This window comes from Carlito syrichta, unplaced genomic scaffold, assembly GCF_000164805.1.
Source record: "Carlito syrichta isolate Samal-C Ts95f unplaced genomic scaffold, Tarsius_syrichta-2.0.1 Scaffold309784, whole genome shotgun sequence".
NCBI lineage: Eukaryota > Metazoa > Chordata > Mammalia > Primates > Tarsiidae > Carlito > Carlito syrichta.
The window spans coordinates 1564511-1590893 of record NW_007253880.1 but is presented as its reverse complement, the minus strand read 5'-3'; positions in this window follow the sequence as shown (position 1 = coordinate 1590893).

The following is a 26383-nucleotide window of genomic DNA, read 5'->3' as shown; positions in this document are numbered from 1 at the left end:
GTCCACTAATTTGTTGCTTCTCCACTCTAGGGCTGGTCCCATCAGCAGATTTCTGCTGTCTAGCCTACCCACAATGAGAAGCCACCTCTGTGTTACCCACCCCTTCCCTGAATGTCTGCTGGCTGGGCAGTGCTGGCTGGGCTGGCAGACCCACAGAAGGACTCCAGACTCCAGGTCAACCAGTAGCAGCAGGTGAGGCTGGAACCAGGGAGTGAAATTCACCAAAGCGTTTCTGTAGTGGTCATCTTTTCACTTTCCAGGAAAGAATGACATTTCTCAAGAAATTAGATATCTTGGCTGGGCGTGGCAGTTTACCCCTGTAATCACAGCACTTAGGGAGACTGAGGAGGGAGAATCGCTTGAGGCCACGAGTTCAAGATCAGCCTAGGCAACAGAACGAGACCTTGTTTTTACAAAAAGTTAGAAAATTAACGGGCGTGGGGGCGCATACCTGTTGTCCCAGCTACTCAGGAGGCTGAGGTGGAAGGATCACCTGAGCCTAGGTGGTTGAGGGTGCGGTGAGCCATGATCATGCCACTACACTCCAGCCTGGGTAACAGAGTAAGACCCCGACTCAAAAAAAAAAAAAAGAAAAGAACTTAGGTTTCTCCATCAGACCTAGCTTAGACACCATCCTTTTGCCTGGGGATTAGATGAGGAAGCTTCTTGGAGAAAAAGTACACCTAACCTCACATCCGCTTCCTCATCAATTTCCAGATGACCTTCAAAGGCAGTCTCACCAAAACCAGGGCCGTTTTACAGCTGCACTCTGTAGGGGCAGTGTCTTCGAGGACCCCTGTGACAGCACCAGGTCTGCCTCCTCTCTTGCTGGCAGTCATGAAGAAGGCACTCACCTGGCTCCTTTCTGAGGCGAAGCTGACTCTTCGGCCTGAAACATCCTGGGAGGGACTCAACCATCCCAAGTATGTTCTCACAGGAAGCCTCTAGTGTCACCGAGCCAACCATAAAATAGGAATTGATACCTTTTTGGAGCTCCAAGATGAAATTCACCTCGTAAAGCACGTGGAGTACCATAGACTGTACTGAATTTTAACGAGGAGGAGAAAAAGGGCTTACCCTGTACACCCTAGAGCAAACAACTTAACAGAACTCTCTGTTAATGCGTCGGTTTCTCACACTTCCTGCCAATTAATTCTCTCTTCAGCCATCACCTGCTCAGTCTTACCCCCTTCCACCCTCCCCTGTACCCCTCCCCATCTCTGAATCCTTCCTTGACATGTGTGCTCCGCAGTTATCTGATGTAATATTCCATGGATGTCAATAAGGTCATATGGTAGGTTAGTGTCAATCTTCTGTGGCCTTTTGGATTTTTTTGTCTACCAGTTTAATCCAGAAGCATTAAAATCTCCAACTATGATTGTGGATTGATCAATTTCTCCCTTTAGTTCTGTCCGTGATTTCTTCATCTACTCTGGTGCTCTGTGATTAGGTCCGTATATGTTGTGGATGTCAGGCTTTCTCGGTGAATGGACCCTTTTATTATACAAAATGTCTGTCTTCATCTCTGGCAATAGTCTTTGCCCTGAAGTCTACTTTGCCTGATGCTATTATTGCAAACTAGCTCTCTTATGACTAAAGCTGCTTTTTTATATGTTAACTACCTGAGTCTTTAGTCTTAAAATATTTATCTTGTAAACATATCTAGGTGGGTCCTGCTTTGTTATCCAGATCGACTATTTTTGCCTTTTACTTGCATTGTCTAATGTAATGGTATTTAATATAATTACTGATACCTTCAGGTTTAAATCTATCATCCTGCTATTTGTCTCCTCTGCTCTTCTAGTTCTTATTTTCTGCCTTCTTTTGAGTGAATCAACTATTTTGTAATCGACTGTTTTATTTCCCTTAATTTTCTTTTATGTTATATTTCTTTGTGGTTTTTTTTTTTTTAGTGATTGCTCTAGGATTTAGAATTTGCACCTTTTGTTATTACAGTTTACATTCAAATATTATATTACTTGTCAAACAGTGTAAGAATCTTATATCGAATACCTTTATTTAAGGTCTCCCTCACAAAGGGCACATCCCACTTCCAAGTTGATAGTATGTGTGTGTGTTTGGGGTGACGTGGGTGGAAAGGTTAAGTCAATATTACAAGTAGTTCCCTGGGGTCTGGACTCAGTTGTAACTTTGATTAGACATAGGTCACCACTGGCTTCTAGTACCATGAAGACAAGATGAGGACTTTCGCTTCACCAAGTCTCTGAATCTATGTACCAGTGAGACTTCAGGCATAATCCCTTCATGCTCTATAGCCAAATGGTGAGCTTTTCAAATTATGGGTGACTTTTTTTTTTTTTTGGCTTTGTAACCTGGCTGACAGCCTTTGGAGCTGCTGGGAAGCTCTCTTTGCTGATCAGTCTCATCTTTGGCTTTCTGGGTCTTCAAAGACCTCTCTCAGCTGGGCTCGGTGGCTCCGCCTGTAATCCCACGCCTTTGGGAGGCTGAGGTGAGTGGATTGCCTGAGCCCGCGGGTTCAAGACCCGCCTGGGCAACTTGGTGAGACCTCATCTCTACAATAAATCAAAAAATTAGCTGGGCGTGGTAGCGTTTGCCTGTAGTTCCAGCTACTTGGAAGCCTGAGGCTGAAGGATTGCCGGAGCCCAGCAGGTGAGGCTGTGGTGCCTGGGAGCGGCCACTGCACTCCAGTCTGAGCGACAGAGACTCCAACTCAAAAAAAAAAAAAAAAAGGCCTCTCTCTCTATCTCTGTCTCTCTCTCTCTCTCTCTCTCTGTGTGTCTCTGTCTTTCTGTATCTCTGTCTCTCTCTCTCTCTCTCTCTCTCTGTCTCTTTCTCTCTCTATCTCTGTCTGTCTGACTTTCTCTGTCTCTGTCTCTCTCTCTCCTCCCTCTCTTTCTTTCTCCCTCTACCCCTGGAAATTTTGTCTTGTCCTGGTCTTCTGAGGGCTGGCTGCTGTACACTTGGAAAAGCACAGGAATGCTTGAAGGGATTGTTTTGGCTCCTCCATCCCACCTCAGCCCATTGCAGGTGCTGCCAGGGATTTGGTGAAGGTTCAGAGTGCTTTAAAGAGATTCATCCAAGTTCGCTAGTCCTGCTTCTCACAGGGGCAATCTCTCTCAGCTCTCCTGCCCTGTCCCAGACTTCCATGTGGTAGCCCATGCACTCAATGAAGAAAGGCTCGTGGAAGGAGTTGGCAGGTAGGTGCAGATTTGCTCTGTGACTGGGATCCTGGTTATACCACTCTTGCCAGTCCATATGCAGCTGATCAAGGGGTGTTAAGGATTCTGCCGATTTTTATCCTCCTCTGCCCAACAGTCCTGCTAATGATCTGAATGTTTTGTCTCCCCAAAATTCATATGTTGAAACCTAGCCCCCAAGGGGTTAGCCCCCTTGGGAGGATGAGGTCTTTTGGAGGTGATGAGGTCACGAGGGTAGAACACTCATGAATGGGTTTAGTGCCCTTACAAAAGAGGCCCGAGGGAGCTTGTTAGCCCATTTTTGCCCTTCTACCATGTGAGGACGCAGTAGGTGCCTTTGTGAGGAATGATCCCTTATCAGATAGCGGATCTGCTGGTGCCTTGATCTTGGACTTCCTGACCTCCAGAACTGTGAGCAACACATTTCTGTTGTTCATAAATTACTCAGTCTAAAGCATTTTGTTATAGCAGCCCAAAGAGACTAAAGCAGATCTCCTGGGATTAAAGCAAACTGGGAAAGGGCTTAGCACTCTTAAGAAATTCATTCACTTAAGTTTCTTTCCATGCTCAGCTCTAGGATGGGTCTAACAAACTATCATCTTGTAGCTTTCCCGGCTTCTTCTCATTGTTAGGATAGGAGCAACCATGTCTTTCCTCTTACTACATCTTAACTGAAAGTGAAACTCCCCAAAGTAATGTTTTATCTTTTTCATGTGACAATTCTTCCTTTCTGATAGTTTCTAACATCTTTTTTTCTAACTGTAGAACTCTGAAATTTTACAGTGCTATGTCTCCTGGTAGGGGTCTTTTGTGATTTATTGTGCTGGTCACTAGGTAGCCCTTTTAAATATATCAGTTCTGCCAAATATTCTTATGGAATTGCCTTGATAATTTTCTTCCCTCTCTTTTGCTGTCCTTTTTTTCTAGAGCTCATATTACTTGAATGTTGGTCTTCCTTTCTTGTCCTCTGGTCTCTTAACTTTTCTCTGTATCTTTTTCTTTCCAGACTGCTTTGTCAGATATTTTTCAACTTTATCTTCTAATCCTTAAAAATGTTGCATATATATTTTTTCTTCATTTTTATCTTCTTCATCATGTTTTTTGGGATGTGTGTGTGTGTGTGTGTGTGTGTGTGTGTGTGTGCGTGTGTGTGTGCATGTGTGTGTATATATATATAATTTCCAAGAGGTCTTTTTGGCTGTTTCCCATTTTTATTGCTGCCTTTAAAATATATATACCTTTTCTTGTTTAACGAACACAAATTATCTTTGAAAAGATGAACTAGAGTTACTTTCAAGTTTTCTTTTGCTTCCTCTACCCACACTGTCTCTGTGTCTTCTGAGATCTCTTTCCTTTTGTTTATTTGTTTGGTTTTTGGTCTCTGTCTTTCATGTTTATTTTCTCAAATGTTGGATGATCCTTGGTTGTCCATTTAAAGTTAAGAGTGAGGCACTAAAAAGCTAAAAAAACAAAAAAAGTTCTGCGTATCTGCACAGGATTTATTGATTTGTGAGCTACACCAAAAGGCAGCCTAGATAAGACCCTAGGTGTCAGTATTTCTACGCCACTTTTTAAATTCAAAGTTCTATTTCTCTGGAGCCACTCTGGGAAGGGCAACTGTAGGTCCATTGTTTAGTCTTCCCTTAACCCCCTTGCCTCCAGCAAGGAGCTCCCGTTTGCCTTGCCCTAACCTCCTCAGGACCTTCCAGTTTGGTTTCTCTGGAGAATAAACCCTGTGGAGTTGCTGTCTGATGCTCTAGGGTGAAGGTAGGAATCTGAGACTCTGACTACTCTTTGTTAGAGTGTGGAGCCAATCCTGGTTCTCAGTTTACCCCTCACCACGATCATCACCTGGGTTTCCCCTTTCTGGACTTTTCTGGGGTGTTGCCGTCTGAATTGAGTTGCTTTTTTGACACCCTCCCCTGGCCCCAAGACAGTTAGTTCACTTTTTCACTTTTATCTTCTTCATCATTTTTAAATTGGATGTCTAGAAAAATATCATCAGTGAGTGATAGAGAGAAGAGAGAAAGAGGGACTTTGAAAGGTTTACAAAAGAATTGGTGTTTTGACCGGGTCTTGAATCACTTGAATTTGACAGTTGAGAGACTGGCTGAAATATTAGATTGTAGGGAAGGAAATTCTAGGTCCAAGAAACCACATGAGCAAGTGGGAACAGAGTTATTTAGGTGAAATGGTTTCTTCATTCTAAATCAGTTATCAATTTCACCATCTCCTTTCCATATGTAAAACTTTGGGTATCTCCACACTGTTGTCTACTCTTCTATAATTTGGTCTTTTTTCATTTTTGATTCTTTTTAATACCTTGACTGCCAATTTAGTGGGGTTTGGCGGTGAAGCAGTAATAAATGCGTTGGTTAATCTAAGATTTCTCAACCTTGGGCTGATGGGTCCTTGTTGGGGGAAGGAGATTCCCTGTGCCATGTAAGATGTTCATTGGCACCTGAACCTCTACCCACTGAATGCCAATAACTCCAGCTATGACAACCAGAAATGTCCCATGGCCAAATGTCCTTTGGATAAGGAAACTGTCCAGTTCAGAACCACTGGTTTCATCTATCATTTTTTTTCTTTTTGAGTTGAAGTCCCACTCTGTCATCCAGGCTGGAGTGCTGTGGCACACTCACGGCTACCACAGCTTCAACCAGCTGGACTCAGGTGATCCTTCTGCCTCAGCCTTCTGAGTTGCTGGAACTATAGGTGCATGCCACCACACCAGGCTAAGTTTTTTTATTTATTGTAGAGATGAGGTCTCACCAAATTGCCCAAGCTGATCTCGAACCACTGGGCTCAGGCAGTCTTCTTGCTTCTGCTTCCCAAGGTGTTGGGATTACAGGTGTGAGCCGCCACACCCAGCCTCATCCATCATTTTTTTACTGAACGTCTAGAAAAGTAGATTCAGTCAGGTGTGGTGGCTCATGCCTGTAAACCCAGCACTTTGGGAGGCTGATGCAAGAGGATTACTTGAGTACCCACGTTCAAGATCAACCTGGGTAACATAGTGAAGATTTGTCTCTACAAAAAAAAAATTTTTTTAAACATAACCAAGTGTGGTGGCATGTGCCTGTAGTGTCAGCTGTCAAATCCAAGGTGGAAGGATTGCCTGTGCCCAAGAGGTCCAGGCTGTGGTGAGCCATCATTGTGACACTGTACTCTAGCCTGGGTGACAGAGTGAGGTTTTGACTCAAAAAAAAAAAAAAAAAAAAAAGAAAGAAAGAAAAAGAAAAATAGATTCATCAATGAATGATGGGAAGAGAGGAGAAGGAGCTTTGGCAGATTTATAAAGGAAATGGCATTTGACTTGGTCTTGAAGAATCAGTTTGATTTTGACTGGTGGAAGATTGGTTGGCGTGTTAGAATGTAGAGGATGGAAATTCTAAGTCAACACACACACACACACACACACACACACACACACACACACAAGCAAATGGGAGCAAAGGGATTTAGGTCAACTGGTTTTCCATAATCTCAGTGCAAGATACATGAGATTGGGGAAAGGCTGCAAAGGTAAGGGCAGGTTCCAAGGACCTTGAAGGCAAAGACATGGCATCTGGGCATTGTCCTGCATGATGTGATTATGTCTTTGGTTTTGAGTGGTACCTCTAAACTGGGACCTGGATGATGCTGGGACATCAGTTAGACACCAGTCATCAGGGATATCAAGGCCTGATGGCCTACGGGAGCTAGTATCTTCATTTCTGCCATGATTAGTTAAAGGAACTAAGTATGAACCCACAGGTGAAGAGTGGTTCATGAAGCTTTCTGACATACATATTTGCATATTTAAAGAAAACCTGTCTCTTAATTCAAGGAAAGTACCTCACGGGTGGGAATTTCAGGGAGCGGATACCCCCACAACCACACCCATGAAACGACAGCCTGCTTCGCTGGTGTGTATTATCAGCTCAGGGTCTAACTATAGCAGTTGCCTGTAACAAATGGCATTGATGCTTGAGGTTAAAAAGGGAACTAATACTTCCTAATGAGGACTATTTTCATTTGCATCAAAAGGTGAGGTGGTCTACAGGAGAGCTGAAACGCTTTTAGAGGGACCACCACGCTGCCACTTGCCACCCCGGGTCCTTATCTTAGTAAGAGAAACAGAACTACCTTTTGATCTCAGGCCTGCTTGGAAGATCAAGTCAATTTGGCTTTCTGACAGCTACTGCTGTTTCAAAAAAAAAAAAAGTAACTGTAGCAACTGTCTTTGAACCATTTTCTTTTACAAATCATTAAAAGCAAAATAGAAAATGAGAGAGAGAGAAAAAAAATTATTCATAGATCTTGGAATTTGAGGGAATAAAGAGTAAATACATATATAAATGGAGCCTTCCTAGAAGTAAAATTGCAACTGAACAACTGAAACTGTGGTTGTCCCCCCAAGGGACAAGTGAGGTGCCCCTACCATAATGCCACAACTTTCCCCCTCCCTACTTTCAATTTCTCCTTCCTACCCCCTCCTCCTTATTAGTGAAATGATGGGGAAGTTTGGGTGTAACCTGAATATTTCCTGATTTGAGTAAAATAAGCAGAAAAGTACAGAAGGGAGATATGGTTTTGAGAGCAAAGGGAAATTGACTAAATGTGAAATCTTTGGTAACTACATGAACGTGGGCGTGTTCATTTTGAATTCTGTTGTGCTGGAAGTTCTTGAAGATACAAGGCATGGAGGACCCTCACACCTAGCAATGGAGTGAACCAGGCAGGATTGGTGTGTTTCCACAGGACACCTGAAGCTTGGGTTTTGTTTGGCTGGCTTCCCACTGCAGGGTTACAAAGTTCTTCTGTTGATATAAAAACCAGTGATAATGCAGTCTGAAGATTCTGAAAGTACAAACAATGCTAGCAGTGACTTGCTGCTTAAAATAATAAAATTGTATTAGCTGGTGGAGGGTATGTGTTAATTTAATTTCATATTATTTTCTATGAATTAAGCAGAATGAGACCGGATGCATTTTAACATATGATTCTTAATCCTAACCTGTTCTCTCTCTCTCTCTCTCTGGTTCTGTTTTCTGAAAGCTATTAATAAAAGAGCAAACCTTATACAAATGAGACTTGGGAAGAGTAGAACAAATGTTGGCAAAATTTTTTTGGTCATGATTGACAATTGCATTTCTTTCTTTTTTCTGAGGTGGAGTCTCACTCTGTCACCCAGGCTGGAGTGCAGTGGCACACTCACGGCCACCCCAGCGTCGACCTACTGGGCTCTGGCAATCCTTCCGCCTCAGCCTTCCAAGTTGCCAGAACTATAGGCGTGTGCTACCATGCCTGACTAATTTTTTTAAAAATTTATTGTAGAGACAAGATCTTGCCAAGTTGCCTGGGCTGGTCTTGAACACATGGGCACAGGCAATCCACTTGCCTTGGCCTCCCAAAATGCTGGGATTACAGGTTGAGCCACTGAGCCCGGCCAACAATTGCTATTTTAATTGCACAGACGGAGGGCAGTCATTGGTTAAATAAATAAATAAGCTGCAAGGTGAAAATCTAAATGTCTATATAGACTCCATCTATGATTTGCTAATCATTGTTAGACTTTAACTGGGTCAAGGGCGGTGGTTTTGATACATTGAGAGGAGCAGTGTTGCTAGATGGTCAATTTCTTCTTTTGTTCTTTTCAAATTCTCTAAAAGTTAATCATTCACTAAAGCAGTAAGCCTCTTGAACTGTTTTCTTGTTCTTAAGCTAAAGTAGGGTGACTGATGGGGACCTGATCTTTACTTTTTGAAGCCTGGAAAACTGCCATGTGGAGGATTGAAAGTCCTCATATTTTATACCTATTTGATGGAAACTGTGATCTGTTTTTGGTATGGACTAGTCGGGGAGGGACTATTTTGTGAGACTCTCTGGTGAGCCCCAATACTAATAATGGCATCTAGAGTCTATGTAGTGCCTGCCACTTGCTGGGCACCCTTTCAAGTGCCTTACCTATGTTCATTCATAGACTCCTCAGATGGCCTGTGATGTGATGTCCCTATTTTGTTGATGAGATGACTGAGGCAGGGATATTAAAATACACCGATGGCCAATATATGATAAAGCCAGAATTCAAAGCCAAGCTGTGTGATGCCAAAGTCTGTGCTCCTAGCATTGTGATTCCCCTTGAGATGACTTACACCAGGGTAGGCAGGGATGTGGCCAATCAAAGGGACAGGCATCGACCAGGACAGGCTTGTGGAATATGGACCTCCAGGGATTTCCGGACATAAACTGGCCAGGGTGACGTATGGGGGAGAGAATCTGGCATTCCCTGTGTTTAAGCAAGTTGGCAATTCAAACTTTTGGGGGTCATTAAAGACTGGGCATGTTAAGGGTATCTGAGTTCCAGATGTATTTATAATCTAACACGAGCAAGTCTATTTATGTTTAAGCTGTGATTGGAGACAGGGGGGTGACAGTGATCAATGTAGGAAAAGGACACAGCTTATTGTTTAATTCAGTCACCTATTCAGCAAATATGCGTGGAGTATCTGCTGTGCTACTAGCACCAGACAGCCACACAAAGCTAAGGACACTGCAGCATTCCAGTGGAGAGACAAGCCCCCATGACCTACAGACTAGAGACTCTGACTATCTGTCACCTTCTGAGCATGGCCTGCTCTTATCTTTTTTTTTTTTTTTTTTTGAGTTGGTGTCTCGCTCTGTTGCCCAGGCTGGAGTGCAGTGACGATCACAACTCACTGCAGCCTTGACCTCCTGGGCTCAGGCAATCCTTCTGCCTCAGCTTTCTGAGTAGCCGGGATTACAGGCACGCACCATCATGTCTGATTAATTCCTTGATTTTTTTTTTTTTTTGGTAGAGACGAGGTCTTGCTATGTTGCTCAGGCTGATCTCCAACTCTTGGGCTCAAGTAATCCTCCCATCTCGGTCTCCCAAAGTGGTGAGATTACAGGCATGTGCCACCGTACCCGGCCCCTTCTCTGACCTTTCTGTTGAAATGTGTATTCCGGGGAACATTCTCAGGAGTTCTGGGTGCGGCCCCCAGTCCCATGTGTGGTGGTCCCTGGCAGAATTGGGAGAAGCAGAGGGAGTGCCCAAGACCAAGGGGACCCTGCCCATGGAGTGAGGTGGGGTGTGCGGTGGTGACATAGGACACATATCTGAGAAAACCTCTCCTTCCCCAATACGGCCTTCAAGTCCTGGCCTATGACTTGAATGATTATTTTGACTCAACTTTATTTGGCAACAGCGCCTGACTGGCTGAGGGGCTGTGTATTTATCTAACGCACACAGTGTCAATCTTCTTATGTTTGACCACAGAGATACTCATTTATTTGAGTATTGACCTCCATCAGATCCCCTCAGCGTGTGAACACACATGATATGTACATAGCATAGCTGTGCTGGCTGGTCCTCCTGGGCCAGTCTAGACCTACTCTCCATCCTTTAAAAAAAAACAGTTTAATTAATTAATTAATCCATTCATTCATTTTGAAACAGGGTCTCGCTCTGTTGCCCAGGATGGAGCACAATGGTACAATCATGGCTCACTGTAGCCTCAAACTCCTGGGTGCAAGTGATCCTCTCCCCTCAGCCTCTACCACACCTGGCTAATTTATTTTTTATTTTATTTTATTTATTTATTATATGGTAGAGACATGGTCTCGCTTTGTTGCCCAGGTTGGTCTTGAACTTCTGGCCTCAAGTAATCCTCCTGCCTCAGCCTCCCAAAGTGCTGGGATTACAGGCATGAACCACGGCACCGGCCCTCCATTCTCCTTCATCTGACTCTGAGCTCTGGAGGCGAGCTGTGTGGCTAGGCAATGGGCGCGCCTTTCCCTCTGGCTTCCGGTTGGGATCAGCCCATGGAATGCAATGGCGGAAATCGGAGGACAGAAGAAAGGAGGCGGATATTTGTCCCCAGCTGCTAGGTCACAAGGTGGCAATGGCTCAGCTCTTCTCAGACAACCTCTCCTGGAACTCTAGTTACAGTCCTCTCTGGGTGCCTGTAACCACTAACATGTCCCATCCTGTGATATGTAAAATATATGATACAATTACTCAGATACCCTTAACCTCCCCAGAGATGTCAGGCATCATCTGACAACAATCTGGGTTGATGAGAATGGTGGAATGGAATAAATTACGGCTTGGACCACAGACCTGATGTTTTATGTTTTATGTGCTCAGAGAAAGAGGGAAGAAAGGTAGGGAGGTGCCAAGGAGGTGCAGGGAATAATCATTTATTGAGCATCTATCCTGAACCAGTTCCTTTTGTATGTATCATCTTGCCTTGTCAACCAAAAGCTCTGTGAGAGTTGTTATTATTCTTATTTTAGATTTTATGAACTTGACTGTGGCTACACAGCTAGTAAGTACTGCTAGTTAAGTGGTGGAGCCTGGATTTTACTGCATACTTCAAGAGAAAATGAAAATTGGTATTCCTGACCTAGGTACCATCTATGAATACGGGAACATTCCCTGGCACAGTTAGGCTAGAAGAAAATAGCATAGGAGGCCAGGCATGGTGGCTCATGCCTATAATCCCAGCATTTTGGGAGGCAGAGGTGGAAGGATTGCTTGAGCCCAGGAGTTTGAGACCAATTTGAACAACACAAGGAGATCCTCATCCCTACAAAAAAAAAAAAAAGCTTGATGTAGTGGCTCACACCTGTAATCCCAGCACTTTGGGAGGTTGGGGCAGGAGAATCTCTTGAGGCCAGAAGTTCAAGACCAGCCTGGGCAACATAGTAAGACCAGCGTCTATATAAAAAAATATTAAAAGAATTAGCTGAGCGTAGTGGCACATGCTTGTAGTCCCAGCTTTACAGGAGGCTGAGGCAGGAGGCTACAGTGAGCCATGATCACACAACTGCCCTCCAGCTTTGGTGACCGGTGAGACCTTGTCTCAAAAACAAACAGAAATATAAGAGGCAAGGTCTTCAGATCCTTTTGTTGAATGGAAGCCACAAATGTGAATAGTTCAAGGAAATGATCAAACAGCCCTATTGACTGATGCCTGTGACTGCCATGCAAACTTTCTTTGATAGAATCTTCACTCTGAGAGGATCTTTTAATTGGGACATCGTTATCCTTTAGAATCAAGTGACAGAGGATGGTCTTGTGTTTTGAAAAAGGAGTTACAAATATTCCTACCACTAGGGCATTCTTGTGTTTCTGATGATAGCAGCCAGAGCTGCCACTATGTGGGGGAGAAGATCGTGGCTTTGGAATCAGGAGAACTGGTTTCAGATTCTAGCTTAGCCATAAAGTGAGTGAAGGGGGAGGTTGGCTATATTTTTAAAAACCTGAAACCATAGAGTTTTGAACAAGACAGAGGCTATTTGTGAAGGGGGACCCAGAGGAAAAAGAAAAATAAATTAACCTTTGAATGGTGGAGCCTTTGTAGTACAGGCTTCCCTCACTAAGTAAGTGTTCTAAGAACCCATTCGCATCAGTGTGCCAGCTATATTGTTGTGAGAGGCTGCATTTGACTTCAGTGAATTTTTTAAAGAGATTCTTTCTTTCTTTTTTGAGAAAGCTAGATTTATTGAGACGGCAGAAAAGCTCCCACAGTGGGAGGGGACCTGAGGGGGTTGCCCAGAGATTCTTTCAATGTGTTTGCCCATTTCATGAGGGGTGATTTATAAGCACACCTGCCCACACTCTGCTGAGTGTTCAGCAGTTTTTGACCAAAAACGATATGACTCCCATGCCCCACCCTCCCCAGTCACCTGATCTCAACCCGAGACTTTTTTTGTTTTCCCAGATGAAAAAAGTCCTCAAAGGGAAGCGTTTTGCCGACGTGGAAGAGGCAAAACAAAAAAACGGCAGAAGCACTAAAAGACATCATAATGAACAAGTTCAAAAACTGTTTTGAGCAGTGGAAAAAGTGTTGCAGTAGGTGTATTGCATCGGACCGAGAGGACTTTGAAAGTGACTTAAGTGTAAGCATGTAAGAACACACAGCTTTTTATCAATAAATTCGAGGCCTTCAAATGTAAGGTCTGAGATGCGTCACTACTTCATTAAGATTCCAAGCAGCAGGACGGTGGAAGAGAAAAAAGTGGTGGTAGTGGGGTGGGGACGTGCCCTCTCTTTAAAGCGCTGGTCTCCAACCTTTTTTGGCATCAGGTACCTGTTTGGTGGAAGACAACTTTTTTCATGGACAAAGGTGGGCGTCAGGGGACCATCAGGTATTGGATTCTTTTTTTCTTTTTTGAGTTGGAGTCTCACTCCGTCGCCCAGGCTGGAGTGCAAAAGCACGCTCACGGCCACCCCAGCTTCGACCTGCTTTGCTCTGGCGATCCTTCTGCCGCAGTCCTCCAAGTAGCCAGAACTACAGGCACGTGGCACCACGTCCAGCTAATTTTGAGATTTATTGTAGAGAGGCAGACGGTCTCGCCAAGTTGCCCGGGCTGGTCGCGAACCTGCAAACTCAGACAATGCACTCCTCTTGGCCTCCCAAAGTTCTGGGATTACAGGCTGAGCCAGCCAAGCATTAGATTCTTATAAGGGTTGCCACCTAGATCCCTCACATGGCCGGTTTACAATACGGTTCATACTCCTATGAGAATCTAATGCCGCGCCGACCACCCGCCGCTCAGCTCTGGCTGTGCAGCCGGACTCCTAACAAGCCAGGAGCCATACTGGTCCGTAGCCAGGGGCGGGGAACCCTGCTTTAAAGGCAAGTCCAGGAAGTTACCCATTCCACACCATTTATCCTCATATCTCATTGGCCAGTTTGGAGTCTCGTGACTGTACCTCGCTGCAAGGGAGGCTGGGAAATGTAGTCTTTATTCTAAGAGGCTATGTGCCCCAGTCCAAAATCAGAAGTTAAATTCTATGCGACCAGCTGTGTGACTTTGGGCTAGTTCATTAACTTCTGTATCTCAGTTTCTGCATTTGTAACATGGGATAATAAAAGTCTATCTCCTAGAATTGAAGTGACCATTAAAGAGGAATATGTTGGAAGGACTTGGTAAGCACTCAACAGAGATGGTTGTGATGATTGGTTAATGAGGACTGGGAGCACTTCGGACACCCCCTACCCATCTGGGCTTCCTATTCCTTGTCTGTATTTGAATTCCCTAAAGGCCTTTGTGGTTAGGGCTTAGTGACTAAAAACTTACCCACCGCCAGCAAAAAGCAAAAGGTCCATTTCACGTTGTTCCTAGAGAGGAGTTGGCAGTGCTGGGGGAAACAGACCCTGGTTCACACAAGATGGAGAGGCTGATGAGAATGAGGCTCAGAGTCTGGCCTCACCTCTGCTGCCCAGGTGTGCCCAAGACTCACCTTTCCTCCCAAAACCCAGCCCTCCTGTTTCAAGCTGAAGTATGCCAACAATTTCCCAGAGTTTTCTTCCACTCTCTGTAGCTTGGCTCCTGCCCAGTTCACCCCAGGATCTAGCCACAGTTAGACTGAAGTTAGCCATGAATGCGTATGAGAAAATCATTTTTACAATTGCCCAGTTTGCCTTTTGCTGGCTTTGTTTTCAGAGGCTAGGTAATAATGTAGGTGCTAAATCAAACGAGAGAGAGAGAGAGAGAGAGAAGAGAGAGAGAGACAGACAAAGAGAGGAGAGAGACAGAGAGAAAGAGAGACAGAGATAGAGGTTTCTTCCATTCAGAAGTATGAGGCCAGATGTGGTGGCTCATGCCTATAACATCAGCACTTTGGTAGGCTGAGGTGGAAGGATCGCTTGAGCCTAGGAATTTGAGACCAGCCTGGGCAGCATAAAGAGACCTTGTCTCTACAAAAAAATAAAAAATCTTAGCTGGGTGTGGAGGCGTGTGTATGTCATCCTAGCTGCTTGGGAGACTGAGGCAGAAGGATCTCTTGAACCCAGGAGGTTGAAGCTGTGGTGAACTGTGATTGTGCTACTACACTCCAGCCTGGGCAACAGAGTGAGACTCTGACTCATAAAAGAAATATGACTCAGAACCTTGTTGGTGAATGCATTCACACTATGATGCGGCTAAGCCACCTGAAAAGACCCTATAAAATATCTGCCATTGAGAGAAGCCACCTGAGCCTCTCTGGAGGGTCATTCACACTGTGGTTTATAAAATGCCAGCTTCTCTGAGCATGTGGTCCAAAAGGCATCCCTTTATTTCAGGCAGCCACAGACTTGAACCCCCTTGATTCTGAGTCAGCAGTCGCTTGCTGGAGGCCTACTGTGTGCCAAGCACTTTACTAGCCTTTGGCTGTCTCCTTTCCTAGGCTGGCCTGATCTGCGGCTTTGCAGACCACCAGTCTGCCCACCCAACACAGGTCGGCCACAACATTCTGTGGCGCTTCGACTGCATTTCAAGACAGTGTTTCCTTGCCCCGATTCCTCCTCATGGAAAGAATTATCTCCTTCACTTCATCGCTATGTCTGGCAGCAAAAACAGAGAGCCCATGGCAGTTGAAAGCATGCATATATTTTAAACCAACAGGGGTCCCATGTTCTTCTTGGCTGTAAATCATCACAGAATTCCTCGGCTGCAAGGGTCCCATTATTAACACAGAAAGATGCGAATATAAGCTGTTATGCACCAATAACTTTTTAATTTCCTTTTCTCTTTCTGCTTTGCTTCTTTCTTCCTTCCCTCCTTCCTTCCTTCCCCCTTCCCTCCCTCTGCCCTTCTCTCTCCCCCTCTCCCTCCCTCCTTCCTTTCCTCCCTCCCCTCCTTCCTCCCTCCCTCCTTCCCCCTCTCCTCCCTCCCTCCCTCCTTTTATCCCCCTTCCCTCCCTCCCTTCTCTCCCTTTTTCTTCTCTCCTCCTTTCTTTGGGTGATCCTAATCACTGTGATTGCAATAAACAGCCTGAAGCTTTTAGGGTTTGGGTGAACTAAGATTTGCCGATCATTGCTAATCACTACTTTGTCCTCACTACAGTAAACTTACTTGTGGCCCTCTGCACAGTTAAGGGAACCAAAATGAATTCAACTACACACTCTGGTTATCCACAATGGGGTCCTGTCCCTTGACATGCATCACTTACAGTAAAAACTTTGGTTTTCCAAATTGGTTCAATGTTCCTCAATACCATCTGCACAGTCGAAGTCATAATGTAAAACAAAGAACCTCTGGTTTCTGTGTAGAACAAGGGCCATGTGCGGAATTGAAACCACTCCTCGACGTTGCTGATTTTGCAATAACAGCTTTGGGAATCTTGTGATAGCAAGAAAGGTGAACACAAAGAAGCATAGGTGTCTGCCTCCCAAATCCTTTCATCTTTTTATGTTGAATCTTTGCCACTTTAAACCTAGGAAATAACTGGATTAAATATAATAGTTATGCATTGCCACAGCCTGTTGCTAGGTGTGGTGTCAAAACAGCTTTTATTTCCAATATATGCCCTTTGATAATAAAATAACATGACCCTTCCAGTAATTAGTAATGCTTTTCAACAATCGCTCTCACAGAAGGAATTGGCACAACTCTGTGAATATGGTTATGTTTCATTTTAGCATTTGTACATAGATACAGGGAAGGCATTATGGACATGCAGAAATATTATACTTAGGAACACAGAAACCAATAAAATTCCAATTGGAAATCTCCTCATTCTCCTGTTAGATTGAAGGAACAAAAGCTTAAAGAAGTATGGACTGTGCATTGCAATGATTTGCTTATTAAGAAAACACATCATATTTCTTCAAAGAAGTAGAAAACAGCATAAAGAGTTTGGTAACTTGAAAGAACTGCAGTTTCTCTTCTAAGTGCACAGAGATTGGCCTTAACTATTTTCTTTTTTATTCTAAAAAAAATTTTAAAAAAGAGGCCATTTTCTATTATGTGGTAGAATAGCCTGTAATGTTGTTCAAAGAACAGGCAGAAATGTTTGACTCGTGTGAATTTTGGTATCAAAAAGTTTGCAGGAAATGTTCATAATTTAAATGTAAGGGAATGAAAGCAAAATGTAAAATATCATGAGCCCAATTTTGTAAAAACTAGAAAGAATTTGTGTTCAGGAGATAGAAAGGACACATACTAACATATGAGCATTTGCTTTCTCTGGATGTTGAAATGACTTATTGCTGATGTTCACTCTGTTCACTCTTTTGAATCATTTCCATTTCTTCAGTGACTAGGTTATATTCTTTTAAGAAAGGTGTTATAAAAAAAACACAAATTAAAATAATGCAAGCCCTTCTCTCCTAACGGAACTAAGACAGAAAAATAAGGAAAAAAATGTTATTTGGGGAAAGTGTAACTTTGGGGTTTTGTTGTTGTTTGTTTTTTATTCTATAGGTCATATCAAAATTTTTCTGCAAAGGACCATATAGTAGATATTTTGTGCTTCATGGTCCACACAATGCTTGTTGCAACAATTTCACTTCACCATTGCAGTGCAAAAGCAGTTATAGACATTAATAGGCATAGCTGTGTATTGATAAAACTTTATTGACATTGACATTTGAATTTCATATGACTTCATATGTTATGGAATATTCTTCTTCTTTTGATCTCCTCCATTTAAAAATGTAAAAATCATTCATAACTTGTGGGTGGTGTAAAAACACACTGCCAGATTCAGACCTCAAGCCACATTTGGCCAAGCCCTATTCTAGTCTATTCCATATTTTCCAGAAAATTTAAAAATAAAGATACATTAATTATTTTCCAGTCTTCTTTCTTTAATAACATCAAAAAAATTTTAAAAAGTGTGTGTACTCAAATTACTTGGATAACAAAAATTCATTCCAGTGAGTTGAACATAGCAGGGCTCTCTGGCTCTGGTAGGAGTTTAGGTCTGTGGGGACAAGGTCTACTAAAATTCCAGTCAAGCTGATGAAAGGGAAGGTCGGGTAGTGGGGTCAGTCTTTCTAAGCAAACCTGGCAATGTCAGAGCCACTAGTGGTCACTCCACTCAAAGTATCTGGTAACTGATTCAGTGACGTTTTCTGAGGCTTCATCAGGACCTCAGCAGGGAGGAAGCAAGGATTCTCCCTTGGCCACCACAAGGGCTGAATTGGAGGCTCTTTCCCTGCAGTATGACTGAGAAATAGCCCAAATAACCCCACACTGGTACCTCACTGGTTCAAAGAGGATGTTGCTTAGAGGAAAAGGGTATACAAAGCCTGAGGCCTTCCCAGTTCAATGTTAGAAATCCCATTGTCCTTTCTAGTGGCTCCCGTGAGCTGCAGTGATTCTGGGGCAGGAGGCTGTTGTTTTCAGGTATTAATAGACTGTTCTGTTGAAGTCTTGCTTATTCCTGAAGTCCTTTATTATTGTTACTTAAAAAATAAAGCACAACAAAAAACTTCTATTTTTTTGGTCTTTAACTGTTTCCTTACCTGCTCAGCAGTGAGCAGATACATCAAAACCCCATCTAGCCAAGATCACAATAACTGAGGAGAGAGGGACAGTGGGTGTCTGGAGAAAGGACACAATTGTGAAGATGTAAATATCGTAAACCCCATGCAGAGGATGGATCAAGCAAGGCTTAATGTATAGTTCAAATAATCAATCCATAAATCCATCACAAAGCACTTATTAATGACCTGTTGTGTTCTAGAGCTCTGAGGTCCTGCGACATTTTATTTGCTGTCTCTGCTTATGATTAGACAGACATAATAGGTTTCTATGGCTGAGAGGAAGTCAGCAGAGAAGTACATTTTAATAAAACTTGACAACTTAATGACTCAAAATGTTGCTTATCAGAAAAAACCTTTATTCAGGTGACATAATAGTACTAATTAGAATCCTTTGTGTATAAGGAAGTGTTTCTTAAATAGTCCATGTTTAAAAAAACATATCTATAGATTTCACATTTTGTTTGGTAGAAAAGTTTCCACTGTACAAAAGTATATCTTATAAGGATTTGGGCCAGCTCACACTTGTAATTCCAGTACTTTGGGAGACTGTGGGAGGATAACTTGGCTAGGAGTTCAAGATCAGCCTGGGCAACATAGTGAGACTCTGTCTCTACAAAAACAAAACAAAACAAAACAAAACAACAAACAAACAAAAACAAATAAATGAGTCAGGCATTGTGGCACCTGCTGTAGTTACATCTACTCAGGAGGCTGAGGTGGAAGGACTGCCTGAGCCCAGGAGTTGGAGGCTGCATTGAGCTATAATTGCACCACTGCACTCCAGCTTGGGTGACAATGAGACCCCCATCTCTTAAAAAAAAAGGGGGGGGGGGTTGACATAAGAAAGAGCTGAGTCTGAATCCTTTGCTGTGAATGGAGTTCCTGACTTCAGATCCCTGAGGTCCTAAAAGTGACTTGTATTACAGCCTCTCTGCTCAAGACCTCCTGATAGTTGACAATGGATCTATCTGTGCATCCCAGAAGGGCATCATGACATCAGCCTAGGGGGTTAGCTGGTGGGAATGTGACCCAATGCCCTGGAGATCTGGAAACATCATAAACACCCTTCTCTTTGACATATCTACTGTTTTATTGCTTATTAGGCCAGCAAGAGCCATAGGTAATCACCGTAGTTGAAGAAATGGATTTAGATGCCAGAGTCCCTCCAGGATCTGGGCAGGGATGGGTGGGTACAGAGGATGCTTAGAGTCCTTCAAACTGTGTTTTCTTGCAGGTTGAGCATAGTTCCTGATGGCTGACCGAGGGTGACCCTTCTCGCTCCCCATCAGAGGTGAAGGACATCTCCCTGTTAAACTACATAGTTTGTCTTGGGGGGGGGGTCAACATATTTTGTAAGCATATATTTTGGAGTCACAAATTTACTTGTTTTGCAGATATTGATTTTACAGTTTTTTCCAGCTTTAACAAACCTCCTATTTTCCAGGATTTTAAAAATTCAATTAAACTGACCTGGGAGAGGTGGTCAAGAATAAAGCTGGGAGTGTGTGTGTGTGTGTGTGTGTGTGTGTGTGTGTGTGTGTGTGTGTGTGTGTAGGTGTGTACATGTGCATGATTGAGAGTTGCTGTTACACAACAGGTCAAATATAGGATTTGTGAGTCAGATAGGCACAGCTTAAAATTCCAACTAACTACAGCATTTACTAAGTAAGTTGCTTTAGGGCAAGTTAGATGACATCAGTTTTCTCACCTGTAAAACGAGTATAATTTTAATTTTTTTTTTTTTGAGACAGGGTATCACTTTGTCACCCAGGGTAAAGTGCACAGTTCACTGCAGCCTTGACCTCCTGGACTCAGGTGATCCTCCTGCTTTAGTCTCCTGAGTAGCTAAGATTACAGATACACGCTACCATGCCCGGCTAGATTTTTTATTTTTTATGGAGATGAGGTCTCACTATATTGCCCAAGCTGGTCTCGAACTCCTGGGCTGAAGTGATCCTCCAGCCTCAGCCTCCTAAAGTGCTGAATTATAGGCATGAGCCACCACACCCAGCTTCTTAACTGTTTAGCACAGTAATTGACAATAACACACAAAGGAGGTACTCAATAAATGACAACGTTCATAAGAATAAATATAATGATTGTTATTATGCTTTTTAACTCAATAAGTTCAATAGTATTTCTTGGGCTTCATGGCCCGCTTCTACAGTTTGAGATGTTCTATAACTTTGGATTATTTTACCTACCTAGCTAGTAAGTCTTCACACTTGATAACTTCAGTTCAGGACTCCAGATTTTGAAATGTGCACAGATTTATTTTATGGGGATTGAAGATTGGGAACCCAAACTCAGGGTTATGGACCTGAAGCTTGGCCAGTTCATTTGGCACATTGTTCACAAGTTTGGCCATTATTAATGCCTAATAATGCTGCTGACCAAGATAACTTGAAGTTATTAAAATTTTACTCGGCTGGGCATGGTGGCTCACACCCGTAACACTTCAGAAGGATGAGGCAGGAGGATCACTTGAGTCCAGGAGTTTGGGATGAGCCTGGGTAACACAGCGAGACCCCATTTCTACTAAAATAAAATAAATAAAGTAATACTCATTTGCAAAATTTAATGATTAGGAAAGAGAATACATTGCCACAACTTTACTTCCAGGCAGGAGGGGCACAGAGAAGAATCCTGGACAAGAGTCCTGGGTACTTGGGCTGAAGGGGAGGGGGGCAGGGTGGAGAAGATGGAGGAACCCCGGAAGCCAGTGTGGAGAAGTGACACCTGAACAGAAAGACCAGCAGGTAGTCTACCTGGGGTGTCACCCAAGGATGTGAGCAGAGCTTTGGAAAAAGCACGAACACAGGGCAGTGAAAAGCATTCAGACACAGCTATGAGGTCTGGGATGGAGACAGGAGAGCAGCCTGAGAAAACTTCCTGAGATGTCAGGAAATTGTCATGGGGCATCCACACACAGGAGGCTGGGGTCTGGGAAGTTGGGGTGAGGGAGGTCTTGGGAGTGCCAAACTGAGTCAAACACCCCAAGCATCCCCAACACGCCTCCAAATACAACCTTTACCTGGTACCACTGGGGAGTAAGGCACCTCAAGACTTTGTCTTTTTAATAATCGAAAAAGTATATATTTTGTAAACACAGGGTTTGGCTATGTTGCCCAAGCAGGCTGGTCTTAAACACCCAGGCTCAAGCAATCCTCTTACCTCAGCCTCCCAAAGTGCTGGAATTACAGGTGTGAGCCATTATGCCCAGCCCAAAGTTGTTTTCAGATAGCTAAATGTTACTATTTAATATCCTAAAATGATCACTCTCAACTCTGGTAGTGCAGAGAACCATTTGAATTGCTTTAGAGAAATGCCAGCATCTGGGCCCAGTCCCAGGACCATTGGATGGAATTTGGAAGAGTAAGTCCCAGACATGAATATTTTGAGAAAGCTTCCCTGGGGTTCTCCTGTACATCCAATTCTGAGATCTGCCACCCTAAACATGTAAAATTTACATTAGTTTTTAATGATCTGATGGCCATTTACCCCAAACAGCCAAGACCAGAAGGCTTTTATTTACTATTAATTTTTTTTTCTGCTGTCGCTGTCAGCTGTCCTGAATCTGGGAGCTATTTATCCACCCCTCCTCCCTCCCATGTGTTTATTTGCAGCTTTTAATCATGTTTATAATGTCTGAGGAAGCTGCTAATCCAACTTCTTAGAACTGTGGTTCCTGATCATTCTACCATTTGACGGTGGCTTTTTGATTCTCTGAACTTCCAGGTTCAAGGTCTCCAAGTACTAAAATGTCTGTAGTTCTTAGGTCATGGGAGTTGAGAATTGGGAGCCCAGAAACATGAGTCATGGAAAGGAGGGAGGCCAGTCCACTTGGCACATGGTGGGCTCACAATCTTACATTGTAGAGTTTGAGCAGGAGCCCCGAGGGGTCCACTAGGCACTGGAAGGTAGAGCAGACATGGTGGAGAATACTGGAAGCTGGGTTTTACCATTGTCTCTATCATTAACTGTGTGACCTCAGGCTGGTCATTTTACTCCCCTGGACCTCTGTTTCTTTAACTGTAAAATATGGGAGATGGACTAGCTTTAAAAATTATGAAATATTTTGAACAGAAAATCATAGAGAACACTGTAACAATTACATATGTAACAACTACCACTTACCTTAATACATCTTGCCGTATGTACTCATTTGCATGGCTTTTTTTTTTTGAGTCAGAGCCTCACTCTGTCAACCAGACTGGAGTGCAGTGACATGCTCACGGCCACCGCAGCTTCGACCTACTGGACTCAGGCAATCCTTCCATCTCAGCTTTCCAAGTAGCTGGAACCACAGGCATGCACCATCATGGCCGGCTAATTTTTTGATTTATTGTAGAGATGAAGTCTCGCCAAATTACCCAGGCTGGTCTCGAACCCATGGGCTCGGGCAATTATCTCACCTCGGCCTCCCAAAGTGCTGGGACTATAAGTGTGAGCCACCGTGCCCGGCCTTACATGTTTTTCTAAACATTTTCTTTGTTGTTCAATGGCTACAAATTCTTTATATGTTTGGAAGATAATTTTGAAACATCTTCTGAATCCCCTCCCTAATCCCAGTCTCCTTCCTCCTTCATCTCTAGAAATAACCATGACTCCATTATTAAAGTTTCCCATTCCCGTGTATATTCATACTATGCCTGCCCCTGTTCACAAACAACGTACAGCATCATTTTACTGGTTTTTACACTTGAAATGAGTGGTATGATTATTCTTAATGTTCTTCAATTTACATTTTTAAAATTTAATATCATCAGCGGGGCACGGCGGCTCAAGCCTGTAATCCCAGCACTTTGGGAGGCTGAGGCGGGAGGATCACTTGGGCCCAGGAGGACAAGGCTGCGGTGAGCTGTGATCATGCCACTGCACTCCAATCTGGGCAACAGAGTGAGATCCTGACTTAGAAATATAAAATAAAACAACATAAAATAAAATAATAAAAGAAAATAAATAAAATTTAAGTTAATATCATGTTTTTGAGGTTAATTCGTGTTTATGTGCGTGGCTCTGGTTCTTTTGTATCATGGCTTATTAAATGAATATACCATTCGATGGCTATCATTCTTCTGTTGAACAATCTTGGGTTGTTTGGGACAGAGACATTTCAAGGTCCCCTCTGGCTTGAACTTTCTAGAATTTGGCATAAATCGTGATTTTTCTAAAGAAGTTGTGCAGCAACTCCATCATCTCACGTGTTAACTCTTTCAAATGATACCTTGCAGGCATGTCAGGGAACAAGTCAGACACCAGACTTCGACTGTGAGGGTCATCCCTGTGTTTAGAGCACTCCGGGAGACTGTATCATGCAGAGGCTAAAAGCACAGACTTTGTCTTACATCCTAACTTTGCCCCCTGTGAGTCATGTGATTTTGGGCAAATTCTGTAACCTCACGGAACCTGAACTTCCTCGTCTAGCAAATGGGGAGAGCCAGGCATGACTCTCCTGTTTATATCTGTAATCCCAGCATTTTGGGAGGCCAAGGCAGGACAATCACTTGAGCCCAGGAGTTTGAGACCAGTGTGGACAACATAGCAAGACCCGGTCTCTACAAAAATTTTTAAAATGTAGTCAGGCATGGTGGCACACACCTGTAGTCCCAGCTACTCCAGAGACTGAAGCCAAAGGATCGCCTGAACCTAGGAGGTAGAGGCTGTGGTAAGCCATGACTGTGCCACTGTACTGCAGCCTGGGTAACAGAGTGAGCCCCCTTTTTAAAAAGTATATAGAAAATGGAGAGAATAATTTCTATTGTATAATGGCTGCCATGAAGATCAAAAGATAATGTATATAAAGTACTTAGCAGCATGCCTGCCACCTGGTAAGTGCCTGATAAAGTGATAGGATGTGTGATGTGTGTGTGAGTGTGTGTGTGTGTGTGTGTGTGTGTGTGTGTGTGTGTGTGTGTGTGAGAGAGAGAGAGAGAGAGAGAGAGAGAGAAAATGAATAAGCTAGTATGTTAACTTATAAGTGCCATGATTGGAAAAATGCATTTACCAGTGGGATCGCCAGAAGCTAGTCTATAAAATAACCACAGAGGAGTTTTTCAGTGGTTTCTATTCGTCGGAGGTGACTCAGAAAAGTTGAGAACATTTTTCCTGAAGATCAACCCTTCTGCTGTACACCAGTCACTTCTTTCAACCTCCTGAAACAATCCTGCTGAAGTTTCAGGCAAATGATGGCCCCAGAAACAGCCGACGGCCCAGATATGACCTGCAGTTTCCTCTCTGTCACTGTCGCAGTGCCCTGCCCTGACTGCTCCGTCCTGTCTGATCAGCGTTTATCCTCTAGACAGCCCGACTTCTTAAGTGCACGTCCACGTTTACACTAGGGCAGCAGGCACTTCCTGGCTGGCTCCTTGCACACAAGGAGGCTCTGTTCGCCTTGGGACTAGGGAGCAAACAGCCTCTGACTGTCTCAGCTGGTGAGCAACAAACCCCAGCTCTGGGACAGGGTACTTCACAGACCTATTTTTGAGCAACGGATGGGAAGCAGAGCAACCAATCATGGCAGTGTCAACCTTTTAAAAAGCAGCATTCTAGACACTGGGGTCGTCAAAAAGGAAGAGGTGGGGAGGGCAGGTGAAGGTTTAAAAACTACCTGTCATGCACCACGTTCACTTTTTTTTTGTTTTTTTGAGTTGGAGTCTCACTCTGTCGCCCAGACTGGAGTGCAGTGGCCACTCCCAGCCACCGCAGCCTCGACCTGCTGGGCTCCGGCCATCCTTCCGCCTCAACCTTCCAAGTAGCCGGAATTACAGGCGTGTGCTACCACGCCCGGCTGATGTTCACTTTTTAGGGAATGGGGACACTGGAAGCCCAGTCCCCACCAATACACAATATGCCCATGTAATAAGTATGCACTTGAACCTCCAAATCTACCATTTTTTTTTTTTAAAAAGCAACACCCAGCAATAGTGTTTGCAGGTCAATATTTAAGAAAATAAAACATGTCTATCTACCACGAATTCCTTTTAAGTGGTAGAGAGTTTGCAAAGGTGTGTCATTTCTAAATAAAGCACTTTTGAATGCTGGTGGGGTATTGTTATGACTCTGTTTCACTTTGCAGGTTATGTTTATGTCCTGCTTCAAGCCTTTAAAGATAATGTGTGGCAGGGTGTGGTGGCTCACGCCTGACATTCCAGTACTTTGAGAGGTGGAGGCAAGAGGATTGCCTGAACTCAGGGGTTCGAGACCAGTCTGGGCAGCACAGTGAGACCTCGTCTTTACAATAAATCAAAAAATAAGCCAGGTGTGGTGGAGCGCACCTGTAGACTGAGGCAGAAGGATCACCTGAGCCAGCAGGTCAAGGCTGCGGTGGCTGTGAGTGTGCTACTGCACTCCAGCCTAAGCAACAGAGTGAGACTCTGACTCCAAAAAATAAAAAATAAAAATAACGTGTATGCATTTGAGATACGAGTTTACTTGACTCCTATTAAACAACAACAACAAAAAACCCCAAATAAATAAAAAAGAAGAAAAAAGAAAACGAATATTTATTCTTGACTTAGAGGTTAGTAATTGAGTGCGGCTGGTTTGTGGTCATTGATTTGCTTAGCTTAAATGGATTCAAATCCCTGCCTTGAAGCAGCTTTGGACGGTCTTGGGGGTCAAATTAGGGCCTTTTGTTAGGAGCCATCTTGAGTGGCAGGAGGGTCAGGGAGGGAGAGGCCTGACAAGTGTTATAAGATTGTGGGTTGTGAGTGTCTCACACTCCAGCTTCTAGAGCCAACTGATTTCATTCTCTAGGGAAAGTTGGGTGGGGGGTGAGGACGGTGGGAAAAGGCGGGGAGAGAGAGAGAAGAGAGAAGAAAGAAGAAAGAAGAAGAGAAAGTGAGCTCTGGGGCAAGGAAGAGAGAGAGAAAGAAAACAGCAGGAAGAGGAGAGGCAGAGAGGCAGAAATGCTGGAGCAGTCCCAGGCCT